This window comes from Ceratotherium simum, chromosome 2 (genome assembly GCF_057802395.1).
Source record: "Ceratotherium simum simum isolate JZ-2026a chromosome 2, ASM5780239v1, whole genome shotgun sequence".
Taxonomy (NCBI): Eukaryota; Metazoa; Chordata; class Mammalia; order Perissodactyla; family Rhinocerotidae; genus Ceratotherium; species Ceratotherium simum.
In genome coordinates, this window is record NC_141901.1 from 69,854,360 (window position 1) to 69,876,801 (window position 22,442).

At 43.4% G+C, this 22,442-nt stretch overlaps 1 pseudogene across 1 annotated transcript; it reads left to right on the top strand.

Moving 5' to 3' along the window:
• Positions 1-3,218: 3,218 nt before the first annotated feature.
• Positions 3,219-21,965, top strand: LOC101401280 (large ribosomal subunit protein eL36 pseudogene; annotated as a pseudogene). The gene is made up of 2 exons (XR_015549142.1): positions 3,219-3,519; positions 21,609-21,965. The product of XR_015549142.1 is annotated as a large ribosomal subunit protein eL36 pseudogene (transcript).
• Positions 21,966-22,442: the final 477 nt, after the last annotated feature.

Here is a 22,442-nt window from a genome sequence, read left to right on the forward strand (position 1 = left end):
CAGTTCCAGCATACATGTATAGCAATATCAGAATTGTTAGGCTGTATTCCCATGGGAAACAACATTATCAATTAGAGTACAATGCTTATATATCACTCTTTTTGCCTTAAGTCTTACAGACTTCCCTCATTTCCAATTTTACTTGCATCAGTACCTTTTTCTCTCACCCCCTTTTTCATGATTTTTTTTTTTTGCCGAGGAAGATCGGCCCTGAGCTAACACCTGTGCCCATCTGCCTCTATTTTTTGTATGTGGGATGCCACCACAGCATGGCTTGATGAATGGTGCAGAGGTCCACACTCTGGATCTGAACCTGTGAACCCCAGGCCACAGAAACGGAGCACGTGAACTTAACCACTATGCCACTGGGCCAACCCTGCCTTTGTCCTGATTTTTGATATGATCTTTATTATTTCCCTTCTTCTGCTTAGACCGCTTTTTAATTTCCTCTTTTTTTCTTCTGGTTTCTGAAGATCAGAGCTGAAGTCAGGGATTTGAGACCTTTCTTTTTTTCTAATGACGGCATTTAGTGCTCCACATACTGCTTGAGCTGCATCTCACAAATTTTGATACATTGTATTTTCATTTTCATTCAATTCAAAATACTTTCTAATTGCCCTTTTGATTTCTTTTTGATCTATAGGTTATTTATAAGTGTGTAATTTAGTTTCCAAATAGTCAGTGATTTTCCAGACATCTTTCTGTGATTGATATCTGACAATCCCATTTTAGTTAGAGAATATACAGTAGTCCCCCCTTGTCTGCCAGGGATACGTTCCAAGACCCCCAGTGGATGCCTGCAACCACAGATCGTACCGAACCCTATGGATACTATGTTTTTTCCTATACTTCACACCTATGATGAAGTTTAATTTATAAATTAGGCACAGTAAGAGACTAATGACAATAACTAATAATAAAATAGAACAATTATAACAATATGCTGTAATAATAATACACTGTAAAAATAATAACTTGAGCATACAATTTTTTTTCTTTCCTTATTAAATCAAGAACTTTCGCCTTTTTACTTAAAGGAAGAAATTTATGGCTTCTATTTGGCATATCAGAATCGCCAGCATCACTACTCTCGCACTTTTGGGGCCGTTATTAAGTAAAATAAGTGTTACTTGAATACAAGCATTGCGATACTGTGACAGTCACTCTGATAATTGAGATGGCTATTAACTGACTAACGAGTGGGTAGCATATACAGCGTGGATACACTGGACAAAGAGATGATTCATATCCCAGGCAGACGGAGTAGGATGGCTTGAGATTTCAGTATGCTACTCAGAATGTTGCACAATTTAAAACTTATGAATTGTTTATTTCTGGAATTTTCCATTTAATATTTTCAGACTGCAGTTGACCCTCGTAACTGAAACTGTAGAAAGCAAAACCGTGGATAAGGGGGGACTAGTGTATTTGTATGCTGATCTGAATCCTCTTAAATTTGTTGAGACTTGTTTTATAGCTCAGAAATACTCTGTCTTTGAAAATGCTCCATATGTACTTGAAAGAACATGTATTCTGCTGTTTTGGGGCAGAAAGTTCTCTAAATATCAATTAGGTCAAGTTGGTTGATAGCGTTATCCAAGTCTTCCATATCTTTACTGATTTTCTTTCTACTTTATCAGTTATTGAGAGTGCTGAAATATCTGACTATAATTATGAATCTGTCAGTTTCTTCTTGCAATTTCATCCATGTTTGCTTCATGTATTTTGAAGCTTGGTTTTTAGAGAAATAAACATTTATAATTCCAATGTCCTCTTCATAATTTGATGCTTTTATTGTTATTAAAAAACTCTCTTTATCCTTGATGATATTTGTTGGTCTGCAATTTATTTTTTCTGATATTAGCCATTCCAGCTTTCTGGTTTTTGTTTGTGTTTATATTCTTTTAGTTCTCACTTTTTTGTCTTTTTATTTAAAGTGGGTTTCTTGTAGGCAGTATAGAGTTGGGTCTTGCTTTGTTATATCCAATCTGGCTATTTATGCCTTTTAATTGGGGTGTTTAGAGCATTTACATTTAATGTGATTATTGATAAGATTGAGTTTAAATCTACCATCTTGTTTGTTTCTATTTATTTCTTCTGTTGTTTATTCTATTTTTCCTCTTTTCTGCCTTTTTTGGGATTAATTCAGTATTTTTTCATTAATCTACTTTGTCTCCTCTGTTGACTTCTTACCATAATTCTTTTTTTTTCCTCCTCAAAGCCCCAGTACACCATTGTATATTCTAGTTGTATGTCCATCTAGTTCTTCTATATGAGCCACCACCAGAGCATGGCCACTGGCAGACGAGTGGTGTGGTTCCGTGCCTGGGAACCAAAGTGGGGCCGCCAAAGTGGAGCGTGCCAAACTTTAACCACTAGCCCATCAGGTCTGGCTCACCAAAATTCTTTATTTGTTATTTCAGTGCTTGTTTTAGGGCTTATAGTATGGGCTTATACTATAGTTTTAGGGCTTATTATTAGTTACTACTAATATTTTATCCACAGAGTTTGTGATAAGGGACCAAAAAAGCTTTAGGCTAATTTTAAATGAAATAGTTGAAACATTGATTTTTAAAAAGTAAGCTTGGGTAAAGTCAAAATACTCCAAGAATTATTCAAAATTAAGACATGGAAAGGAATGTGTGTGATTGCAGAGGATCATCTCACACCAGATAAAGATAAAATGGACTTTTTTGAAGGATAAGAGTGTCCTGTCATGGGGGCTATTCAAGATCTGGCTTACTGACCACTTGATGGGAATGTCGTGGAGGGAATTCAAACGCCAACTGGTGGGCGTGTAACTGGACAACCTTACAATTCCATTCCAGCTGGAAAGCATGTGATATCATGAACTCTATTGCCCTTGATTCTCAGTGCTCCAGCATTTCCTGTCTGCAGCTGGGAGATAGGCTGGGCTTGCCCCACCACCTGTGGCCCAGTGCTCCTCCTAGGAATTACAGCAGAGGAGCTGGGTAGCTGATTGCTATGCAGGCGGGCAGGCAGCATGCCCTGAGGCCTGCTGTAAAATTTTAGACCCATGGGATAAACCACTGCTCTGAGCATCATGTGCCCAACACCACTGTTCCTCCTCAAACCCCAACCCCAGTGGGCCTCTTCTTTCAATGACCTTGGAGTCACTGTGGCTTGAGTTTTGCAAGGCTGGAACAGGACAGAGCAGAACAGGCTCTTTTGTAATTATTTCTTTGTTTGTCCAAGTTTGTACTTCCTTTAAAAGACCTCTCAGGGTTTTTTTTTTCTCCTCTTCTTATTAACTTGAAAACAGCAAAGTATATTTTGCCAAGAGAAAAAAAATCCCTCACCCAGAGGATTTCTTCTCAACTCACCCCTTATTAAACACTGTTTCTGAGTAGGTTTCTAGGCTGGCCCAGCACTGGATCTACCAATGAGTTTACTCTCAGCACTTGAGAAAGAAGGTTTGGAACTTGCAGCCTTGATTTGACAACTACCCCGTCTCGCTCCTGTTGTATTTCAGACCTGGAGGAGAGAGATGCTTGTGAGGTATGTGTATGTGTATGTGTGTGTGTACAGTCAAGGGCACATCTATTGTTTTGCCAAGTGGTAGAATAGAATATCAACTGTCCTGACAAGGAGAGGCTTGTGGACCAGCAGACTCCTGCTTCCCCATGTTGAATGAACTCAAATCCAAACACCTTAATGTGATATGAAATATACCCGTGGTGATCTAGCTCCCAACTTTCTCTCTGCTTCCTCTCCTGCTCAGTCTCCTACGCTTTCCTCAGTAATCTCCCAAGTGGCTTAAAATTCTTGCCTTTAGCAATACTACTTACATGTCTCTAGGAATTCTGGTTAAAAGGAGTGGGTATCATGGAATGGATTTCTTAGTAACCTATTAGTACCCATCTTAGCAGGAATTGCTTTATCACACGGTCTAGCAGATAACCTAGATTCTAGAATGGAGATAGAATGGCACCTAAGACAGGCAAATTTTGAGGGAGAGGGGAGATGAAGCAAAGGTCCTAATGTGGGCAGAGTCGAGAGAAGGAGGCGGGACAGTGACGGGCCCCGTAGGGCAGCTGTAAGAATCAAATGAGAGTGTGAACGTGGCGGCAAATGTGTGCATTCTCTGCCCTATCCCATGCAAGGGTATTTCCAGGATGGGTGCTTAGACGACCCTCTCAGCCTCCCAAGAACAACACAGCTTCTGCCCACTGGGGCTGCTGCTCAGGGGCTGCTTCCTACAGATAATGCAGGAGAACCACAGAGGCAAAACCCCCTGGCCCCCAGGTACAGCCTGGGCTCATTCCAGAAGTCCCTGCAGAGGCTTTGAAATGGCAGGACAGGCGCTGGCCTTGCGTCCAGGCCCAGCTTTGCCATGTATCAGCCGTGAGATCTTGGGCCAGCCTCAGTTTCCTCATCTGTCAAAGGACATCAGGCTTCTGCATCCTTCCCCTGGGTGACCTCACACGTTCCAGTTATAGCAACTACTGCTGATACGCCAATATCTCCCAAATCCAAATTGCCAAGTCAGACCACTCCCCTAAGTTCCTGAGCCCTGATCTAAAATTCCCTGAGCACATCTATTTAGAATTTGCAGGTCCCTAGAGCTTAGCACGCCCAATTGATCTGTTCCCCTTTCTTTCCACACCTGCCCCTCTTCCTAGTTGCACTTAGGTAAATGACACTGTCATCACCCATGAGCCCAAAAAGAAAGCTGGGTGTTTACCCTAGCCTCTCCTATACCTCCCACGTTCATTCGGTCACAAGTGCTGTATAGGTCTCTTAAATATCTCTTGAATCCATGCTTACTCCCCACTCCCATTGCCACTGCTCTGAATTGAAATCTCATCATCTCTCTCGGAGAATTTCCATATCCTCCTGTCTCACTCTTCAGTCTGATGTCCCCATTGCATGATTACTTTTTATAAATTGCGAATCTTTTCATATGCCTCTCTATTTGTTTCTATTTATAGTAGTGATTAGTGATTACCTATTTATTTCCCTTGGGGTAAGAATACAAACCCCTTAACTTGTCCTGGAATATACTTGCCTTATTCTGGCCCCTGAGTTCCTCTCTTGAGTCATTTCCTGCCCATCTTCCCTCTCCCACTTTACGCTCTACCTCAAACCACACTCAACTACTCAGAGTTCCACAAATGGGACAGACTTTCTCTTTTATAACTTGCTTGTCCTGCTCCCGTGGCTGGCATTCTTTGGCCCCCTTCTTTGCCTGCCCAGCCCCTACTCTCCCATCAGGCCTGAGATACATATTCTTCTTCAGGAAACCTTCCTGGACAGCTGAGCCACAATGAGTGGCCTCGAGGTGCCCTCCTCACAGGGCACCTATCATACTGAAAGGTGATGCCTGTACATCGTCTATTTCCCTCAGGGTGCTGTGAGCTCCTATGTGTGGGCACTATGCCTCAGTCACCTCCGTCTCCCCAGTGCCTGGCATGGTGCTGAGCCCTCCATTAGTGCTTGTTGAATGAATGAATGAATGAATGAGTTTCTGTCACCTCACGGAGTACATGTGAGAATTAAATGATGACATGTGAAAATACTTTGCAAACTGTAAATGTGTTAGGGATATTTTTGAGGATCAAAGGATTTAGGGAGGAAATGAACATGCTCAGTAGGCCCCCTGGAGAGTGAAAGAAGAAAGATGTTGAGCTGTGATGTTCTAGGGAGTCAGGAGAATACCAGGACAGCTCTGAATACAACACAGAAGACCTGGGACAACTGGTGGAAGGAAATGAGCATCTGGAGAAATCATACTGGGTGACACGTGCTCAGGGAGGATCATGCTTGTACAGTTCTGGTCTGTTCATGTAGCACAATCAGTCATTCAATTAGGCACTCAGGCAGTGAGCAAACACATTTATAGCTGGAAACCAGACCTTCTTTATGTTTATACGACTCTTTATTAGACAAGACATGTAGACTTTTGGAACAATAAACTCATAGTCTTTATTAAAGATGTCGACTAGATTTTGACGGAATTTTGGCAGAGGCCCTGGGAATGTCCATGTTCTCCTTGCCAATGATGCCTCTTCTCTGGGGTGGGGGGAGAATGATAGCAAATGGGAAACAAAGCACTGTTGTTTTCTGTGGGCCATGCACAATACCCACTCTGCTTCTCTGCTTGTCCCCACTCCTGCCCCTCCAGAGCAGAGTTCTGGGATGCCGAATTAAAGCACACAGTTAAGGCTAGAAACTGAGTGGGGCCTCCTAGATCCCCTAATTCTGAATACAGAGCTCAGGCTTTCACCACTTCCTGAGCTAGAGAGAGACAATGACAGAGACAGAGATAGAGAGAAGGAGCCAGGCCTCAATGTGGAGGCAGGAATGGGGGTGGTGGTTGGTCACAGACATGTGAGTGATGGATGAACAAGTCCGTGTAACCTCATAAGGATGTAGTAAAAGCTGCATCCTTGATGACCTTGGTAGTGCCATCATATTGGCAATGACTTTCACCTTCAGGAAGTATAAGAATGATGTGGGCAAGAAGGAGGGTTTCTTTCTCCTTACAGCCTCCATGCAGTAAATCAGGGCCCCCACATCTCCAGGAAAGCAGTCAGAGCATTAATTAATTAATTAACCATAGGTGTTTATTGAATACTGCTATGGACTGAATTGTGTTCCTCTTCAAATTCGTATGTTGAAGCCCTAACCCCCAGTGTGACTGTATTTGGAGAGAGGGCCTATAAGGAAGCAATTAAGGTTAAATGAGGTTGTAAAGGTGGGGCTCTAATCAGATAGGACTGGTGTCCTTACAAGAAGAGGAAGAGACACCTGAGATTTCTCTTTCTCCATACACACACACACACACACACACACACACACACACACACACAGAGGAAAAGCCAAGCAAGTACATACCAAGAAGTTCTGCAAGCCAGGAAGAGAGCCCTCACCAAAAACCATCTCTGCAGGCACCTTAATTTTGGACTTTGAGCCTCCAGAACTGTGAGAAAATATGTGTCTGTTGTTTAAGCCTCCCAGCCTCTGTATTCTTTTGTGGCAGCCCTGGCAGACTGATACAAATACCTACAGTGTACAGAGTCCTTTCTTTGTCTTTGGGGGTTGCAAAAGAGGATCCCTGAATGGTTTCACTGGGATTTTCCTGTTTGATTCCCATTCTTTGAGTCTCCTTAGGTGGCATTTTTTCCTGTGACAATATGGTTTAAGATAAAATTGTGGCCTCCCAAGAAGTTTTGAGAGAAGGCCACTCCCTCTGGCTCTTTTCTCTCCCTCCTAACTTCAGAAGTGTGTGCACTCATGAGGTAAGTGGGAGAAGAGTCATTCTCAAGCTCTTGCTGCAAAGGCTTTCTGCCACAAGTAGACTCACAACCCCGTAGCCCCAGCCAGGCTGAGAGGGAGTACGTGGGCTCTGCATTTCCCAGATCTTCCCAGTTTGCTGAGTGAGGGTATTAAAATTCCTTGTCTTACTTAAAATAAAACTCCTAAGAGGCACATACATGACTTCAAGTTTTCTCAGCATTATCATGACTGTTTCTTCAAGGGTTAATTTTCAGAAAGGGTTTGATACATTTCCCCAAATAAAGAGCTATGCTCAAAGAGCGCTCAAGTTATTGAAATAAGCTACCATGAGCACGATTCTGAGCTGTAGGGGTAGAGAGAGATCAGTTTATATAAACCAAGGTAGGGGGCCCTGGGCTGTTGATAAAGTGGACATCGGTACCTGTCATTGTGACCACCAGCTGCAGGAATGGTGCCGCTCACAGAGCCTTTCATCGCACATTTAGGTCCTGCTGGGGAAGATGGGGCATGGGTGCCAGCCTGGCATGTGCCAGAGGACTTTTATGAGGGGGCTCCAACCACAAGTCCCACATGGGACAACTCTGAGAGCAGAGAAACACATGGGAGTCAGGATTCAGGTAGGCTGCAAGATGGACACCTGACTTAAGGAGAGATTATCATGGTGTCGTGCATCTATTCCTCTCTGCGCTTAATTTCTCAACAAAGTAAGTAAGGAGGAGCAGGAGGAAAAGTTGGAGAAAGGAGAACATGAAGCTCTTTTAACTGACAGCTCTATTTTCGTGGATTAATAATTCACAAAAAATGATGGTTACTACTTACAAGGATTAAGAGTGCACCAGTGGCATGTCTTTGCAACCTAAAATAGTCTGTGCAAGGAGCTGAAGTAAAACATCTGCTGGACTTGAATGATGTCTAAACCCATTTGTTGTATAAACAGGCTGTCCACAGAAGAAGAGTCTAAATGAGCAGCCAAATAGGAGAGATACCCAACCTCACTAAAAGTTATAGACAGGCAAGTTCAAGATGAGATTTAATTTTTTGCCTCCCAGACAAAGTTTAAAATGTTTAACAGTACCACTTTGGGTTTCTAGTTCAGAGAGTGCAGTGGGCCCACATATTTCCTTCCCTCCCACTCAGAGGCCTATTGAAATGGCCTTAAAGATGTGCAAAAGGGAATAAATTCACAGCATAGAGTGCAGCAGGTGGGGACATCAACAGAGTTTTTGATAACTTTCTGGGAGATAGAAAGCAAATAGGGTTGAATTGCTGAATAAAACACAGAGGGAGAAGCAGTATCTGAGGTATGGCAGAATGCTGCAATGGAGAGGGAGCCAGATTCCTGGGAAGGAGAGTCGTCTTCCTGGGGGTCTGGAAGGAGCACCAAGCTCTGAGTTGACAGAAAGGGGAAGAAGGAATGGAAAGTGGGTTGGCCATCAAGATGACTATTTGCAAGGCAACCTGTGAAGCAGCTGAGCCGTTGCCCACCCTTACCCCCACCACTTCCCTGCCACAGGTGCAGAGCAGCTGGCCATGGTCACTTCAGAGAGGAGTCTGCTCTTTAGGGGAATTCGATAGTGTGCCTGGAGAGGTCTAAGGGCTCCTTGAGTGAGGGTTGGTCCTCCAGGGCGAAGTTCTTCTTGTTTGGGCCCTGAGAAGGGGGGCATGCAGGGGAGTGGGGAGCATCCTGTCAGCCTGATTTCTACGCCTGTAACCTGAGTGAGCAGTGCGAATCCATATGCTCTACCTGTTGACATATACTCATAAACATGAATGGATAAACAAGGATGGCCAGAGTTCTTGAAAATTAAACATTTCAATAGAAGGGCTGGGAGACAAAGTTGAGGAAATATTCCAGGTTGTAGAGCAGAAAGAGATAGATGGAAAATACGAGGGAAAAGTTAAAAGACACGTTGGATCAATTCAGGATGTCTAACATCTATCTGGCAGGAATTCCAGAAAGAACAGAGAACATGAGGGGGAAAATTATCAAAGGAAAGACAAGAGTTTTCAACTTGGAAGGAGCCACTGAGGATTGAGCAAAAAGAATTTTAAAAATGACCCATATACATTGTGATAAAATTTAGAACACAAAATATAAAGAGAAGATTCTCAATGCTTCCAGGGAATAAAGACAGGATACATAAAAGAATAAGAATTAATATGGCCTTGGCCTTCTTGTCAGTAATTTTGGATGTTGGAAGGTAGTGGAACAATGCCACTGTAGTACCAAGGGAATGTGATTTTCCATCTAGAATTACCAATCCAACTAAACCATTCACCAAGCATCAAGGCAAACAAAGAGTTTTTCAGAACCACACTACTCAATTCTTCAGTTAATAATATTTATATGGTTATAATATTAAAAAAATGACAATTGATTTCAATTTTCAGAATTAATTTTATCTATAGACAAAACAAAGACTTGAACATTTATCCACTATCTTAGTCCATGTGGGTTGCTATAACAAAATACCACAGAGTAGGTAGCTTAAAAATAACAGAAATTTATTTTTCACAGTTCTGGAGGCTGGAAGCTCAAGATCAGGGTGGCAGCATGGACGAGTGCTCCTGAAAGCCCTCTTCCAGATTGCAGACTGCCGACTTCCTCACATGGCAGAAGGGGCAAGCCAGCTCTCCAAGGCCTCTTTTATAAGGCCACTAATCTTGTTCATGAGGGATCCACTCTCATGACCTAAGCATCTCCTAAAGGCACCCCACTTCCCAATACCATGACATTGGGCATTAGGATTTCAACATATGAATTTGAGGGGACACAAACATTCAGACCATAGCATGGAAAGATTACTTGTGTGTGCACTCCAATAAGATGAAAGAAGAATCCAAGAAAGATGATGAAATATTAGATCCAAGAAATATTAGAAATAATATAAGTGTAATTCAAATAAAAAAAACATGGCAGCAACTGTGGTACATGCCTAGAAGACAATGAGGCAAAATTAAGCCATTCAAAAGTGGTATGTTTAAGAAATTGGATGATCTTAATGATATGGTAATGAGGATATATGTTTCTATTGTCCTTAGTTAAAAAAAGAGAAGCAAGTAGAAATTCCAAAAAACCCCCAAATCAGAGGTAAAAAATCCTAATCCAAACAAGAAGTAACCTAAATTAAGGCACAGTTGTGAGAAAGTGATTAGAGTAAGGAAAGAGGATTTATTTGATTTTGGCTTTTGAACGTTCTCTTTTGAGTGGCTCAGAATTATTTTCTTCCTTACTTGATTCTTCAGTAAATAATTTTTATATATTTGCAGAATTATAAAATCTGTCTTTTTGTTTTCTATTTTTAGAATAAATTTTTAGACAAAGTATGAAAGACTTAACTTTGGTTTCAGAATAGAATATAACTATCGTAAATCTAGTAAATATAAAAAGAAACGGGGCAGTTATAGCTGAAGACAGGAGGTGAAGAAAGTAGGGAGAAAGGGTGGGGAGAAAGAGCAGAGGGACACTTTCCTCATTTTCATAGTGAGGAATCAAGTGGAACACTGTCTCAAATTATAAAGGGAAAAGAGACAGAGATAGTGAAAGGGTAAGTTAGCAAAATCTTCATGTGTAGGAGCCAATAAATACTGTAGAAAGTTGACAAATCAAGAAATTGAGGTATAAGCATATTATTTAGTATTTTGTGGCAACCACCAGAAGAACTAAAATCAGAACTGGCTAAAGTTGGTTACCATAGGGAGTGGAACAGGGTAAGGAGGGGAGAAGGAGATTTTTCATAGTGTTATGTACTATTTGAATACAATTTTCATCACATGTAGGTGTTACTTTAAAAATAAAAGTGGAAATAATACTATTACCAAGTGTTGGCATTGGTGAAGAAAACAGACCCTTTAATCTCTGCTTGCAAGACTGAAAATTGGTCCAAATTGGTCCAAACTTTTTAAAGGGCAATTTTATAATATTAAAAAGAACCAGGCTCTTCCTCTGATATAAATAATTTTATTGTGTAAGTTTCCAATCCACAAGGACGATATTGAGCAGCAGCTGGCAAACCAAGTTAAGGAAGGCAGAAGAATACACAAAGCTTTTCCTTCATTGCATGTGAGTGTGAACATGCACACACACATGCTCATGTCTCTCACACGTTGACTCACTGAGATGGAAACAGCAGCCGCCCAGGTTCTTAGAGTTCTCCCATCTCCAGCTTTAAGTCTTTAGTGATCCTTACAAGGAAGGCTGTCTCTGGTGGTTTCTCCATCCTCACATGACTCATTTTGGTTTACTTTTTTGGAAGCGACTAACTTGGGAGCTGGAACTTTTCCCTCTTGACAGTCTGGGGCTAACCACAGTGTTCCAAAGCCCGTGGGCGCTGGCCAGCCACTTGGACGTGTGCCCTTGAGTCTGTCCTCTCCTTGTGGTTGCTCAGAAGAGGCCCCGTCTGTGTTCCAAATGTGGTCAGACTATTAGAGAGGCAGCCCCCCTGGCCTGACATGCTCACTCTCCCTGTGTCACCGCTGATGTTATGGGAAAGATAACACTTTGGACAGCCTTAGCAATGGCTGTCCAACTTGACTTGAGTAGGAAAGCTAGGTTCTTCCCATGATTTGATGATGAGACTCCTGGGAAATGCCTATAGTCAAACTACATTTTTGTAGAGCATAACTGTTAGCACATAATTACTCACAACAGTCCTTAACCACTGTTTTAGATGAGAAAACAGATGCTCAGTGATGGCAAATCAATTGTCCATGATCATTCCGCTAGAAAGTAGTCAAGTATGGATTAAGATCCAGATCTTCTGATTCCTAACCTTGTATTTTTTCACACTACTCTGTGAGATGTTTTTTAGTACTTCTTAGTGTGGTAGTTGTTGGAATTAGACAAGATGCTCTTTAGTCTGCTTTCGAGTTTCATAGAAATTCCTGTTCTGGATGGTGATATCCAGCATCTCACTTTGTTGGGCTTTGGATTGGATCCTAAGTTTGCTAATTAACAACTGTGTGCCCTTGGTCAAGTTCACACAACATCTCTGAGTTTCAGTTTGCTAATCTGTAAGATGGAGATAGTAATACTTCTCTCCAATAAAATCTCACCAGGATTGTTGTAAGGTTTAAATGACATAATGTACATCAAGCACTAAGTAGGCACCCAAAGTGATGATGGTGATGGTGGTTGTCAACGAGAGGAGAATTATTTTGAGACGTGTTGGACACATTAAACAGCCTTTCCAAATTTCCTCTTCAGATGAATTCCTAGTTAACTACTCTCCTGTCTTTGAAGATGTCAACATATCTTCACAATATTAACTTAAAAAGTAGCTGGTTATGCTACTTTGTAAAGATAACAATTTTGAGTTAGCAAACTCTCTTGCTAAAAGCAACTGTAGAAGTGTTATGTGGTAGATATTGAGCCTCCAGTGTGGGCATAATGCTATCAGACAACAGCAAGTCCTATTCTTTCTTGCCCACAAGAATGTGGTTTCTCAGGGCTGGCTTGGTGGTGTAGCGGTTAAGTTCATGTGTTCCATTTCGGCAGCCTGGGGTTTGCTGGTTCGGATCCTGGGTGCAGACCTACTCACTGCTCATCAAACCATGCTGAGGTGGTGTCCCACATAGAAGAACTAGCAGGACCTACAACTAGGGTATACAACTATGTACTGGTGTCTCGGGGGAGAAAAAAGAAAAAAGAGGAAGATTGGAGACAGATGTTAGCTCAGGGCCAATCTTCCTCAAAAAAAAAAAAAGAATGTGGTTTCTCAAGGAGGAGTGGAAGCTGTGTGCATGGTACGCAAGGTCATTTTCAGTTGCTGAGACAGTATCCTTTTCATCAGGGAAAGAAGCATCTATTAAGTGAGTGTGAGTATCACAGGTGTTCAGAGGAGTGGGTAGCATTTGTACTTGGAAAATTTGTGCTTACCAGTTCACAGGCAAACAAATGGAGACTATTATTACGGTTTTTGCACACTGGAGAAAATGCATGTCAGACAAAACCATGGGCGTCTGTGCTCTTCAAAGGAGGCTAGACAGGAGATGGGGAGGAAAGTAGGCATCTTGTCTGCATGAGAAGACTGTGACACTGGCTCCAGCCATCAAGGGGATGGAAAAGTGAAGTCACTGCCTGTGAATTGGGGTAAGTCCATGAAGACACTAAAGGCAGAAGAAGGGAAGGAGGTGAGGAGAAAATGTACACGTGTAAAAAGGAAGATAGTTCACTTAGGAGAGACTTGTTTTTTTGTGATAATATAAAGCTACCACACCCAAATATACATAAGCTATAAACCTAGGGTCCCTCCAGTGCAGCGTGGCTAGAAGAGTGGGCTTGATTATGTGTCCACGTGGGGAACTCTGAGAAGTCAGCCATCATCGGCCCTAGGGACAAGAAGCCCACTTGCTTCTTAGAAGAAATGGTGATGGAGTTGTAGGATTGATCTTCAAAGTCCTGGTGTAAGGATAGATACTAAGGCTGTACCAACCCTGAATACGGAAGAAGAATGAAAGAGAAAGAGGGAATTTCTCTGGCAAGCTAGGAAATTCTCTCTGACTAATCAGATATGTTGAAGGACATGCATGTCTTCAACCCCAAGTGAGTGAAAAATGCTTTGAGTAGGACTGAGTGGTCTTATTTTGCAGTGCTTAAGAGACCTAAGCTCATACATTTAAAATATTGAGAAAGTTAATAATAGAAGATGCAACAGAAAAAAGTATAAGTCAAAACTTCAGAGCAGTAGTGCTCAACAGGGAAGGGAGGAGAGCAGTTTTGCCCCCTACCCCCTTCCAGGGGACATTTGACAATATCTGGAGACATTTTTGGTTGTTACAACTAGGGGGAGGGTGATACTGGCATCTAGTGGGTAGAGGGAAGCAGAGATGTTGCTAAGTATCTTACAAAACACAGGCCAGCCCCCCCCCAACAAAGAATTATTTTGCCCCAAATGTTAATACTGTGGAGATTGAGAAACCATGGTTTAGAGCTATCATCCTTTACACCAAATACATCAACCATTAAACGATGTAACTAGTTGAATGAAAAAACACTACAGTTGAGAACATAAGGAGGGGCTCATGCTAGAAACAGAATAAGTCATGTGAATACTAAAGTCATTGCAAATGAGAACTCTTAGCTTTTCCCCACAAATCCCTTACCCTAAACTTTTCAAATATGAAGTAAGAATAATTTAATAGAACCAAATTCTTTAAAAAGCTATGCAAATTTTTATAATGATGTTGTTATAACTTTTAGACATATGTATTATTCTTTATCGTTTATAAATCATATGAATTGCCTTATTTAATGTTTACGATTTGGTATAATTATCTCAATGTCATAGATTTTTAGAGGTTGAATTTTAACATTTTGGGGACATCTGCTGTGTGGCAGGCACTGTGACAGACACTGTGGTTGTTACCCAGACAGAGAAAAGCTTAATCTTAAGAAGTTTAAAATCTCCTGGGGGACACAGAGATGTGACACATGTAATAGAAGTATAAACACAGCCATGGGAGAACGAGGGAGGAAACCAAAGTCATCTGTCTGAGGTTACAGAGCTAGTAATTGGCAGATCTGGGATTTGTCTTAAGGTTTACCCAGTTTCAAGTAAGTCTCCTGCCTTGGCATAGCAATGTAACTCCCTTAGCTTTTCCAGAGATGTGAAAACAAAACCGAAGAAAATCATTCAAAAACACACCCATAAATTATGGAGTAGGCGAACTATCGAGACGTTGTTGAAGGGGTGGTCAAACGTAGGATATTAAAAGGGAAGATAAGACTTAGCAGAACAGAAAAACAAGGAGGCTGCTGGCTTCCAACCCACCGCCGGGCTGTTCTTGAGGTTTGTAGTTATATTAAGACCCACGCCCCCGGAGTAATCTGACTTTGAGTTGGAGGAGCAGGAAACAGAAATCTCTGTGGTTGAGCTAAGTTCCTTCAAATGTCGCCCCGCTTCCCCTTCCTCTGGGGGAAGCCGGGCGTGAGGCGTCTCCTTGAGGGACACCGTCTCAGGGGAGTGGGAGGAGCGGCCTAACGACGGCAGATAAACCTGAGGACACAAGGGGCCGGCTCCTCTAGGATTCAACTCCCCTGCTCAGCTCTTCTCCGCCTCTGCCTCCCCCAAACCTGGATGGAAATATGAAGCCACAATTCACTCCCAGTTACTCATTCTGATGACAAAGAAGCTGATGCCAGTGAAATAGCATTTCGCAGCTGTTTGCTTCCGCTTCCGCTTCCCGGGAGACGTGCCTTTTGCCATTCAGACCTGCTTCAAGTGCTCCGAAAGCGGGGCAAATTCAGGCAGCGCTGGCTCCAGGTGGAGGAGGGCGGCCCAGCAGGCCTGGTGACTGACGCCAAGGGGCTAAGTCACTCCCTTTGTCCTTTCAGGCAGAGATGGGACCCATGCCAGTGATACAAAGTACTCATTTTCCATTCAGCCAGGGCTTTGTCCCTAGGGGAAGGAGCAAGAGGTAAACAGAAACCTGACTTGCCTATACCCTGTGGAACCAAAAAATGTTGATGTTGTCACAGGCTATTCCTCCCTCCCTCCCCACTTCCTTGCCCTAGAGGCTGAGCTACAGCCATGTTTTTTCGGCACAGTGCTTCCCCCATGGCAGAAGTTGATTGGACCAGAGTGAACACCTGACCTGGCTGGGCCAATCACATCCTCCCCTGGGAATTTGGAAATGGTGCCTTGGAGATGCTGAACACGCCAACTAGAGGTTCCTCACCTTTGCTCTTTGTTGCAATTGCCCAGGGAATTCTGAAAACATACACACAACTGATCTATGCTAGAACCTGCTCTGTAGAGCCTCCTAGTGCAGCTAGGAGAGGCACACGTGCATGGAGAGGCAGACACATAGATGACAATGAGGTGGACCTTCAGAGAGAAGTTGGGATGAGAGACTGAGGCTCTAGAAAGAGTAGACAATGATCTTGACTCCTGGTAGCCGTTCTAGTTCTGGATTCCAAGCATACTCAGGCCTGGTTGTAGTTCCCGCCCTTGAATCCTCCCTTCAGCATGTTTCTCCTGAAGCTACTTTGAGTAGCTTCCATTACATACAACAAAGTGAACCTTTGCCAAGCCATTCTCATAACCCATCTGTCACTGGTCACTGAATCCTGCTGATTTTACCTCAGGAATCTCTCTTAAATCTCATCCTTGTGGCCTTTTCAATGGAGTTCTCATCCTTGCCCTCCCTAAGTGGACTCCCTGGCCTCTTCTCTCTTCTCCAGCCTCTGCATAAAACAGATCTGATCCACTCACCCTCAAACTTAGGGTGCTTTACTGGTTCCTCATTGCCTGTTAAAAATAACAAGATAGTTCTGTTATTGACCTGTAAAAACTGACCTGCAAAATATTGACCTGTAAAAATGTCTCTAGTATGTTACTAACTAGAAAAAAAATAGCAGACTAAGAGGTAGAGGATACTTTAGTTTTTCTTTTTAAAGTGTGATTTAAATATGTATACATAAAAATGCCTGCATAAATTTAGTACAAAGAAAGGACACTTACCAAACTATTAGCAGTGGTTTCTGTGGTGAGGTGGTTTTGGATGGGCAGAGAGGAAATTTCCATCATGTCTTACTTTGTATAATATTTAATAAATATGAGGAGTATATGTCATTTAAAATTTTTTCTGTTTTCTTCCAATATATTTTTAAAAATATCCAATGTCTTTCACATTCTTACCCCCATCTGCTTCCCAGTATCCTCTGCCACTACTCTGTGCCACGTGCCCTCTGGCTAGTCTGAGCTTTTCATTCTTCCCCAAACATAGCATCCCCTGTCATGCAACTATGGCATTGCCTGGTCTGCGCTTTCTTCCTGAAATGCCTGTACTCCGTTCTTCATCTGAAACACTTCTTTTCTTTTTTGACTCAGCTCAACTATCACCTCTGGGAAGCCTTCCTAGACTGAACCATCCCTAACCCATGTCAGAGTTAGTTCTGTCCCAGTGACCCCATGGTCCTCTGCTTCTGTGTCTTCTATAACACCACTAAATTGTGTTATGGCTGATGAGATCACCTACTTGTCTCCCCAAATTGAGAGGAGCTCCTTGAATTTGAGGGCTGAGTCTTATTCATATCTCCCCCCTCCATATCCAGCAGAAAGCTGGGCTAATAATGGCTGCACAGAAAATCTTGGTTGGTTGGTTGAATGAGTGAATGAATGAATGGGTGCACAGGCTCTTGCACACAAGGTAGAGCCATGATGTAGTTGCAGCCTTCCCTGCCTCTACCAGATAAAATGGACCAACTGGAACTCATCCTAACCCTGTTGCTGAGCGAGCCTCAAGCACAGAGTTGTTGCCTTTCACCAGCCAGCAGGCTCAGTTACCAAGCTGGGATGGTAACTGTTGATGTGGCACTTTAAGCGTCACAAAGATCAATTGGAAATGTATTTCTCATGGTTAGTGACTAATAATAAAATAATGAGGCTCTGCCTATTCTGAAAAATGTTTAAGTGATGGGTCAAGGCTTCTGTGTGACTTCTGTGTGACTATTCGCCACTCCCTCTCTCCCAGCACTCTAAAGAGAACTCTTTAATTGCAGAACCCCTGACTTCTTCCCTCTTCCAAAGAGGAAAGATTCCTTATTGCTAGGAAAGAAACTAAGTCAAACTATGAAACCAAACCCTGAGGGAGGAGGAGTATGGGGGTGGAAGAGGAAGGACAGCCATGGAGATAGGGAGTAGAGGAGTTTTCTTCAGGGGTATCAGGACAGCCTCATCAGAGCAACTACGAGCAATGGAGACAGAAAAGAAAATTTAGTAAATGTTTAAGAGTTCCTATCTGTCTGTCTTCTGTAATGACTGTGCCCTGGGATGAGCAAAGAATGGACCAACTGGAACTCATCCTATAAAATTAAAACATAATTTTAAATTATGTTTTCACTAGCGTACTGTGCATCTTAAATGCAACACTGTCCCAAGGCCGACACACAAGAGTCCAGGCTTTGTAAAATTCACACCTATAAATGGATGAGAAAGGCCTGCAAAAAGAGAAAAGCATGCCTTTCACTTGGGGCTCTGCCAGCTCCACAGCTGCCTCTGTCAGGGAGCATGGAGCCAGGGCAAATGGAGGCAGCAGGGGTCCGAGAGCTGGTCAGTTCTGGCTGCGGCGGGAGGTGTGTGTGTGGGAACAGCCTGGACAGTGAAGCACTGGATCTTGGGGGTGGAGGTGGAGGGCAAACCAAACAAGACACTGTCCTCACCACTCACTGGGGCTCTTAGGCCAGGGGTGTCCAGGAGCCCACGGGGGTGGGTTGGAGGGAGGACGGGGAAACTCTGTTTGGAACCAGGTTACAGCTTGTTGTGGGTACCCTAGGGCAGCCTGAAACTAGACAGGCCTCCACCCAGAGCAGGGATTCCCCAGAGCTGCCAAACACTGGGTCGTGGAAACCACTGCTGACAGATAGTGGCTCTGGAGCATCCAGGGTTTCTAATGTCCCAACAGTAGATCACTCAAAGAGAAGCCTTTGGGATACAGTCAGAATTCCCCTAGAGTGGCTGCAGATCTTAAGATCAGAAGGGGGAGACCCCTGGGCCAAGGTCAACATTAGAAAGACAGCAACACCTATGGGTTAAATAACTGCGGGGAGAGGGGCTCTTGATCATGGCAGCCCCTGTGGGTCCAGGCTTATTACTGAAAAGTTGAACTTGGGCGAAGGCGTAGCAAAGGTAAGGCGAGGTGGCTTGATGAAGGGAGGCATCATCTTAGATGGAAAACAGTGGGGTGCACTGAACTGCAGAAGCCAGTGGCCTGGGGTTGAGGCCTTGCCCACTGCTGACACGAGAAATAACACTGGGCTCTCAGTTTTCCCATGTGAAAAACAAGATCTCCAATATCTTGTACATGAAAGTGTTTGGCACATAGTGCGCATTCATTCATTTATTCATTCTACAAAAATACTGGGCACCTCCTATGTGCCAGGCACTAGGCTAGGTGCTGGGGACACAGGTGAGCAGGTGGGTGTGGTCCCTGCCTTCATGAGGCTTACATTCTACTGGAGGAATAAGAATGTTGGTTGAATCTGGATGCCTTGCCGCCTGCCTCCTCCCCGCACCTCTTTCCTGTGGAATGGGCTCCAGCCAGCACTTTTAGAAATTGTTAGCAGGGAAGGGAAGACACAGAACACCACATTTTAGGGCAGATAGGAAAGTGAAATTCATTTCCTGGACATAACCATCCTTTCCAGCACAAGGGATTTGTGGAGAAGCTGAAGAGGTTCCAGAAAAAAGCCAGGCAATGATTACAGCCTCCTTCCAGACCTTTCCAAGAAAACCATAAATCTTTTTCCAGGCGCACACCAACAGCAAAGATAATCAAACCAGCATTTTAACAGTTCTTCTGCCATCAGTAGGATATTTGACAGGCCATTTCTAGAGACTGATTAGAAGGTTGGAAAAGAGGACCACAGAAGAAAAATTAAAAGAACTATGATCATCAATTGTAATGGTAAAAATACTATAGTGGTGATTTAATTAAGGTTATATATATACCAGTTTTTTTCCTGCTCTATGGAGAACTGTTTAAGATACAATGTATTTCTGTTGTAGTGGGACTGTTTTAAGTTAGGTGTAAGAAAGAACTTCATGACTCTAAGAATGGTTAGATGACAACAAAGTGAAGGGTTATAGAATGAAATCAGCTTTCTTATATTCGAGGGAACAAACTTGTAGATAAAGTAACCAAACTTAGCCTTTATGAATGCTTGTTCTGTCCTTCAAGGCCAAAACCAAAGAAACACTGCCCAGTCTCAATGATTATTATCTCTGGTGTGTAAGCAAGACTGGCTGAGGGGCGTTCCATCCCACTTGAAGACTCTGCTCTCAAGTCTCCTTTTGGGCCTGCAGCCCGCCTTCTGCCTTCTCCATCGGGCTCATTGCCCCAGAGGCTGACCTTCAGGAACTGTGCAAGGGCTCCTTGCCCTTGGGCTTGCAGTTGGGGTCGGCCAATGAGAAGAACTGGCAGAAGGTCCTCTAGAGGAGCTGGAGGAAAGTGAGGTGGGGTGTCCATCCAGCCCCCTCCCCAAGCGTTTGACAGCTGCTGGATTCCTTTACGGAAGGCCACAGCTCCCACGGCGTGACCTTTCCTACAGCTACAGTTCTCTCTGGGTTCAGGGAGATGCTCCCCAGTCGCACATTCAGGCCTACACTTCCCTTAACTCCCCTCAGACCTTTGTAAATAGTCCTTTAATAAACTCCTCAGTCAACCCTTCGAGTGTGTGTGCCATCTGTCTCCAGCTGGAATTCTGACTCATACACACTCTCTGAATCGGGCTTGAGGAATTTCTGAAATTTCATTCAACATTTATTTTAACAAAAAGGTTTTGAGCAACTACTTTCTACAAGCGATAAATGAATACTGAAGGACTTAATAATAATATCTAAACATACTTGAGTGTCTGGTATGTGCCTGGTACTGGACTAAACAGTTTACATGTAAACAGTTTACATGATTTAATCATTGCAATGATCTTGTGGTGAAAGTGTTTAAAAACTCTTTTCAGGTATGGAAACCAATGCTCATTAGAGTTACGTACTTCGCCTGAGGCCACATCACCAGTAAATAGAAGAGGCAGGATTCATACCCAGATAGGTTTCATTTTTAAACTTATATTTTAAACTTCTTCTCTTTATGGCCTCTTATATTCAACGAAAATTATGACAAGGTGTTCAGGGAAACAAAAAACAGAGGAGGAGGGAGGAACTCTACCATGTGCCAGGAATTGGGTACAGAAAACCAGGCTGTTCTCCAAACTTGAAGTCTAGGAGGGGAGCAAGCAAACACAGACGACTAACTGGATGAAAAGTTATCAGATGAACTAGGATTGGGAGAAGAGCATTGTGGAGGGGGGAGTACTGCCTGCAGTGATATGCTGGTAAATGTTTAATAACTGGTCCTCCCATCCCCCCCAAAAAGCCCTGGTTTATAGTGTTTGCCAATTTCTGTGGTGTAAATACTCCCAGCAGGGCTGATGTCAAGCTACCAATAGGTATCACTGAATGGGGAATGGGGAAGAGATATGCACAGTTGGCTCTTGAGAATCAGTTCAAGCCCACTCCAGCACACACTGAACTTATGTGCAAGGGCAGGGAGTCATGAACCAGTGCGGTGTGTTTGGAGTGCTACAAGTTGGTAAGATCTGCTGAGGCACGAGGAACCAGTGGTGGGGGAAGGTGGAATGGGAACAGGATTGAGACTGGAGAGGTACAAAGACCATGGGAGAGGGCTTTGGCTGGAAGGCTAGAGCTGCTCTCTGTTATCTGGTACCCACACGTTGCTACTGAGTGCTTGAAATGTGGCTGGTCCAAACTGAGATGGGCTGTAAGTGTAAACTATAGCCTGGATTTTGAAAAGTTAGTAAAGAAAGAATATAAAATATCTCATTAAAGGCAGCCATTGAGGAGCAGCAGCCATGGCCCTGCGCTACCCCATGGCCGTGGGCCTCAACAAGGGCCACGAGGGGACCAAGAACAAGCCAAGACAGCCGCCGCCGCGGGCACCTCACCAAGCACACCAAGTTGGTGCGGGACATGATCCGGGAGGTGTGCGGCTTCGACCGGTACCAGCGGCGCGCCACGGAGCTGCTCAAGGTCTCCATAGACAAGCGCGCCCTCAAGTTCATCAAGACAGGGGTGGGCACGAACATCCGCGCCAAGAGAAGCGAGAGGAGCTGAGCAATGTGCTGGCGGCCATGAGGAAGGCGGCGGCCAAGAAGGACTGAGCCCTGCCCTTTTTGTGCAATAAAAACTTTCCAGAAAAAAAAAAAATCTCATTAATATCTTTATGTTGATTACATGTTAAAACGATAATATTTTGAGTGTATTAGGTTAATCATATTTTTATCATAATCATAATATTTACAATTAATTTCATCTGTTTCTTTTACTTTTTAACATGTGGCCTCTAGAAAATTCCAAACTGCATATGTGGTTCACAATGTATTTCTTTTAGACAGCTTTGGACCAGAGAATTTGGGCTTTATTCAGCAGAAAACAGAGAATCTTGGAAGAGTTTTAAACAGATTTGGTCTACTTCCCATGAAGATCCGTCTAGTGCCCTGTGGAGTTTGCTGATGCCAGGCCAGAGGAGGGAAACTTGAGACAGTCCAGAGGGATGCAGGACTGAGTAAAGGCAGAGGAAGCAGGGGTGAAGAAGGAGAGAGCAGACTGATGAAACACGGTGGCCAATTGGGACGTGGGAGGTGGACAGAGGGAGGAATCAAG